The following is a 6597-nucleotide window of genomic DNA, read 5'->3' on the forward strand; positions in this document are numbered from 1 at the left end:
TGCACTGCACCGCTGGGATGTCCGATTGCAATATAATGGTGAAGCATGTGGTCCTATACAGTGGAGTCGTCTCCCACTGGAAATGAGAACAGTCACTTGAATGGAAACGTTTATTAAAACACATCTTTTAAAGGGTGCTTTCACCAAGGTTAACCCCTTTTACTGTTATTTATTAGCTGATAACCTGGTGTTTATCAGTTATGGGTTCTGTGACAGAGAACCCATAACTGATAACTGACAGAACTTCTGTCAGTGCTAATTCAGTCAATTTTTTTTATTAATGTCATTCTGTTTTAATATTTATAATTTTATAATATATATTTGACCACACTACCCCCCCCCAACAGGTGCCACGACTGACCAGAGGAGGCGCAGTGCAGTGACCAGGACACATACCTGCATCCGGCCTCCACCCGCAGACACAGCCAATTGTGTCTGTAGGGATGCCCGACTAAGCCAGAGGTAACACGGCGATTTGAACTGGTGAGCCCCGTGTTGGTAGGCAACGGAGTAGACCGCTATGCTACCCGGATGGCCCCCTGCTGCTATTTCTGAGTATCATTTTGGTAGTCTCTAGCCAGAATGTTTTGTCCTACATGGAAGGTGCAAAGTGATTGCACTTCACTTTTTTTTTCTAAATTTATTTCTGATTTTTCCCTTTTTTCTTCCAATTTAGGAGACGCCTCCCTACTTTCGTGATAAGGCAAATCCAGGCCGAGTCATGGCTTTTTCCGACACACACAGAGACGCATTCATGTGATGAACACAAGCCGACTCCGCCCCCCTCCCGAAGACAGGGTCGCCAGTTATTGCTGCTTCGTCGAGTCCAGCCATAGTCGGATCTGACGAGACCGGGACGCGAACCCCTGTCCCCAGTGGGCAACTGCATCGACACAAAGCCGACGCTTAGACCGCTACACCACCGCGGACCGTGATTGCACTTTACAATGTAGGTTAGAGTCAGACTGTTTCTGCTGTACATGCTGGTGTAGGTTGGGTTTCAGTAAGTCCAAATGTGATCTCAGTGGACGTCCCAGGAAAAGCATTGCTAATGTCTGTCCAGTTGTGGCATGCATACTGTTCCGATATGCCAGCAGGAAGTCTTTTTTTTTCTTTTGGAACTTTCCCCCTTTTTCTCCCCAATTGTATCCGGCCAATTACCCCGCTCTTCCAAGTTGTCCCTGTCGCTGCTCCACCCCCTCTGCTGATCCTGGGAGGGCTGCAGACTATCACATGCTCCTCCGATACATGTGAAATCACCAGCCACTTCTTTTCACTTGACAGTGAAGAGTTACGCCAGGGGGACGTAGTGCGTGGAAGGATCATGCTATTCCCCCCAGTTCCCCCTCCTCCCCGAATATGCACCCCAACCGACCAGAGGACGCGCTAGTGCAGCGACCAGGGCACATACCCACATTCGGCTCCCCACCCACAGACACGGCCAATTGTGTCTGTAGGGACGCCCGACCAAGCTGGAGGTAACACGGGGATTTGAACCGGCGAACCCCATGTTGGTAGGCAACGGAATTGACCACTACGCTACCTGGATGCCCAGAATTGGGGGGAATTGGCGTACCAGAAACACAGAACATGAACCGCTCGTCAAGCACTGTCATCACCTGACTCCGCCCCTTGTCCTGGCTGCAGTTTAGAAGGAAAGCGTCCGTCCCTACAGACACATTTGGACGTGTCTGCGGGTGGGAAGCCGGATGTGGGTATGTGTCCTGGTCGCTGCACTAGCGCCTCCTCTGGTCGGTGGGGGCGCCTATTTTGGGGGGGATGGAGAACTGGGGGGAATAGCGTGATCCTCCTACGCGCTACGTCCCCCTGGTGAAACTCCTCCCTGTCAGGTGAAAAGAAGCGGCTAGCGACTCCACGTGTCTCGGAGGAGACGTGTGGTAGTCTGCAGCCCTCCCTGGATCGGCAGAGGGGGTGGCGCAACGATCGGGACGGCTCGGAAGAGTGGGGTAATTGGCCGGGTACAATCGGGGAGGGAAAAAAGGGGGGGTTGCGTTAAACGATTCGATCAAAATCTATTATGTAGATCTAATAGTCAAATAATTTGAAGTTCACATTATTAGCTCACTATTGCCACCAGTGCCGCGGTGACGTGATAAAGAACCCACAGGACACACAGCCGTCCTTCAGTGCTTTACTGATTGGTCTGCAATCACATTGTACAATAAATAGGACAAGGGTGATGAACGTCAACGCACTCTCACCTAACACTTTTTCTCTGAGGATGCGTAAAATTAAACCCAATAAAGCCCCTGCCACAATCCTCTTTAACATTGCAGGAACTGCAATGGGAAAGTGAATTAAGTTAATTTACATAAGTTATGTGCATTCAGTACTGTCTCAATACCAACAAAAATTGTCTGGTTAAACCATGGATGTATTATAGTCGAACTGGGTACGGATCTAAAAATGGCGCCTGTTCATTCTTATGAAAATTGCTTGCCTGGCGCATACGCATGGTTGTATTTGCAAATAAATTGGCAGTGCTTTAAAAAAAGAAAAAAAATGGATACTGGATCTAAAAATGGCGCCTGTTCGTTCCTATGGGAATGCTCGCGTTATTATGAATCCCACGACACTTCTAAGCAAGACATGCCCGTGTAGAAGTGCCGTGGGTAGAAAAAAAAGTGCCGTGGGCTTCCGGGTTACTTCCGGGTTACTTCCGGGTACATGGAGCCCACTGAATATGCGCAGTAGTTTTGCTCCCATCATGCCTCTAGGCTATGAGAACGAACGAAACGCGTTCAGGATCTGGCACTGCGCACTCATGAATGCTATGCTAGCGGACTTCGTGGACGCATAAGAGTGCTACGGCACTTACTTGGGACTTGAAACCATGGATGTATTTATACAAACGGCCCAAAAACAATTTACGTTCAAAACAAAGTCTAACAAGTTACCAATAAATGCGACGCAAAACCACAAACTCAAAATATCTTGATATGTGAAAAAGAAGGCTCAGCTTTGTGTCATTTATGCAGCTTTACCTTTGATTTTTGCTCATCTGAACAGTTTGTTTAACCTAGCAAAGATTCTCGTTCCCGAGACACAACATGACCGCGCGTAGAGTGCGCGTACCTAGCCGTGACGTCATGCAGGGGGAAAATATTTTTCTGGGCTTTGGAATTTTTTTTAAAACAGATTATTTATTCGTTCGTCATCAGCCGCTTCTCCGGGATCGGGTCGCGGTGGCAGCAAGCTAAGTAAGGCACTCCAGACGTCCCACTCCCCAGCAATGCCCTCCAGCTCCTTCTCGGGGATCCCAAGGCGTTCCCAGGCCAGATTGGACATGTAGTCTCTCCAGCGAGTTCTGGGTCTACCCGGGGTCTCCTCCCAGTTGGCCATCCCCGGTAAACCTCCAAAGGAAGGCGCCCAGGAGGCATCCTAATCAGATGCCCAAACCACCTCAACTTGCTCCTTTCGACATGAAGGAGCAGCGGCCCTACTCCGAGCTCCTTCCAGCTGCTTGTATCCGCGATCTCACCCTTTCAGTCACTACGCAAAGCTGATGACCATAGGTGAGGGTTGGAACGAAGATTGACTGGTAAATTGAGAGCTTTGCCTTCTGGCTCAGCTCCCGCTTCACCACAACGGTCCGGTACAACATCCACATTACTGCTGATGCTGCACCAATCCGCCTGTCAATCTCCTGCTCCATCCTCCCCTCACTCGTGAACAAGACCCCGAGATACTTGAACTCCTTCACTTGAGGCAACAACTCATCCCCAACCCAGAGGGAGCAAGCCACCATTTTCCGGTAGAGAACCATGACCTCAGATTTGGAGGCGCTAACTCTCATCCCAGCCATTTCACACTCAGCTGCAAACCGCTTCAGTGTGCGCTGGTTCTGATGAAGCCAACAAAACCACATCATCTGCGAAGAGCAGAGATACAGTTCTGAGGTTCCCAAAACATACACACTCCTCACCTTGGCTGCGGCTTGAGAACCTGTCCATGAATATCACAAACAGAATTAGACACAAGGGACAAGCTTGGTGGAGTCCAACACCCACCGAAAACATGTTTGACTTTGTACCGAGAATGCGGACACAGCTCTCACTTTGGTTATACAAGGTCTGGATGGCTTGTAGCAACTGCCCCGGTACCCCATTCTCCCACAGTACCCACCACAGAGTGCCCCGGGGTACATGGTCGTAAGCCTTCTCCAAGTCGACAAAACACATGTAGACTGGCTGGTCAAACTCCCATGCCCCCGTCAGCACTTCCGCAAGGGTAAAGAGTGGGTCCATGGCCAGGACAGAATCCGCATTGTTCCTCCTGGATCCGAGGTTCAACAATCGGTTGGAGCCTCCTTTCGAGCATCTTAGAGTAGACTTTACCAGGGAGGCTGAGCAATATTATGCCCTGATAATTGGAGCACACCCTCCTGTCCCCCTTTTGAATATGGGAACCACCACCCCAGTCTGCCACTCCACAGGTACTGTCCCTAACCTCTACGTGACACTGAAGAGGCCTTTCAACTAAGACAGCCCAACAATGTCCAGAGCCTTCAGCATCTCAGGGCAAATCTCATCCACATCCGTTGCCTTGCCACCAAGGAGCTTTTTAACTACCTCAGAGACCTCTGCCAGGAATATGGGTGGGACTTACCCTGAGTCTTCAGACTCTACCTCCTTCACTGAGGACGTGTTAGCCGGGTTCAGGAGCTCCTCAAAGTGTTTTTTCCACTGCTTGACAACATCACCAGTCCTGGTCAACAGTTCCCCTCCCCAGCTGAACACAGCCTGAGTGAAGCCCTGCTCCCCCTTCCTGAGTCACCGGATGGTTTGCCAGAACTTCCTTGAGGCCAACCAAAAGTCCTCCTCCATAGCCTCGCCGAACTCCTCCCCCACCTGAGTTTTTGCTTCCGCGACCGCCAAAGCGGCAGCCTTTCTGGCCTGCCGGTACCTGTCTGCTGCTTCGGGAGATCCCTGGGCCAACCAAGTCCAAAAGGCCTCCTTCTTCAGCCTGACGGCTTCCCTCACCGCCGGTGTCCAGCAGCGGGTTCTTAGGTTGCCACCTCGACAGGCACCGATGACCGTATGACCACGGCTCCTGCCTGCCGCATCTGCAATAGAGGCTTTGAACACAACCCACTCACTCCATGTCCCCAGCCTCCCTCGGGATACACGAGAACTTCTTCCGGAGGTGGGAGTTGAAGCCCTCACGGACAGGGGCCTCCGCCAGACATTCCCAGTTCACCCTTACTACACGTTTGGGTTTGCCAGGTCTGTCCGGCAGCCTTCCCTGCCATCTGATCCAACTCACCACCAAGTGGTGATCAGATGACAGCTCTGCTCCTCTCTTCACCTGAGTGTCCAAAACATACGGCTGCAGATCTGATGATATGACCACAAAGTCTATCATCAATCTTTGGCCTAATGTGTTCTGGTACCAAGTACACATATGAACTACTGTATGTTCTAACATGGTGGTTGTTATGGCCAATCCGTGGCTCGCACAGAAGTCCAATAACAAGGCACCGCTCGGGTTCAGATCGGGGAGGCCGTTCCTTCCAATCCTGCCCCTCCAGGTTTCTTCATCTTTGCCCATGTGAGCGTTGAAGTCCCCCAGCAGATGTTTAGAGTCCCGATGTGGAGCCTTATCCAGGACACCACCCAGAGACTCCAAGAAGGCCGAATACTCCAAACTGCTATTCGGTGCATAAGCACACACAACAGTCAGAGCCTTCCCCCCAGCGACTTGCAGTCATATATAGACGACCCTCTCATTCCCCATTCAAAGTTGGCACTATGACTGGTAAAGCGGGAGAGCTGGCTGATATGATGGAATGAAAAAGGTAGGTATACTGTGTGTGCAAAAGACCAGGTGGAAGAGGAGTAAGGCCAGGAGCAGTGGAGGTGAGTTCAAACTCTTCTACCATGGTGCTGATGGGAGGAGAATTTGGGTTGGGGTAATCCTGAAGGAAGAGTATGTCAAGAGTGTGCTGGAGGTGAAGAGAGTGTCGGACAGAGTGATGAGTATGAAGCTGAAAATCGAAGGTGTGATGATGAATGTTATCAGCGCAGGAGAGTGTACCCAAGGAGCGACTTCAATGGGCATGTTGATGAAGGGAACAGAGATGATGAGGAGGTAATGCGTAGATAAGGTGTCAAGGAGACAAATGTGGAAAGACAAATTGTGGTGGATTTTGCAAAAAGGATGTAAATGGCTGTGGTGAGCTCTTATTTCAAGAAGAGAGAGGAACACACGGTGACGTACAAGAGTGGAGGAAAGTGCACTCAGGTGGAGTATATCTCATGTAGAAGGCGCAATCTGAAAGGGATCTGAGACTGCAAGGTGGTGACAGGGGAGAACGTAGCTAGGCAGCATCGGATGGTGGTCTTTAGGATGACTTTGGAGACCAAGAAGAGGAAGCAAGTGAAGGCAGAGCCAAGGATCAAATGGTGAAAGTTGAAGAAGGAAGACTGGTATGGAGTTTAGGGAGGAGTTAAAACAGGCACTGGGTGGTAGTGAAGAGTTACCAGGTGGCTGGGCAAGCACTGCAGAAATAGTGTGGGAGACAGCTAAGAAGGTACTTGGTGTGTCACCAGGACAGATGAAGGAAGACAAGGAGAC

The sequence above is a fragment of the Lampris incognitus genome, chromosome 3 (assembly GCF_029633865.1).
Source record: "Lampris incognitus isolate fLamInc1 chromosome 3, fLamInc1.hap2, whole genome shotgun sequence".
NCBI classification, from domain to species: domain Eukaryota; kingdom Metazoa; phylum Chordata; class Actinopteri; order Lampriformes; family Lampridae; genus Lampris; species Lampris incognitus.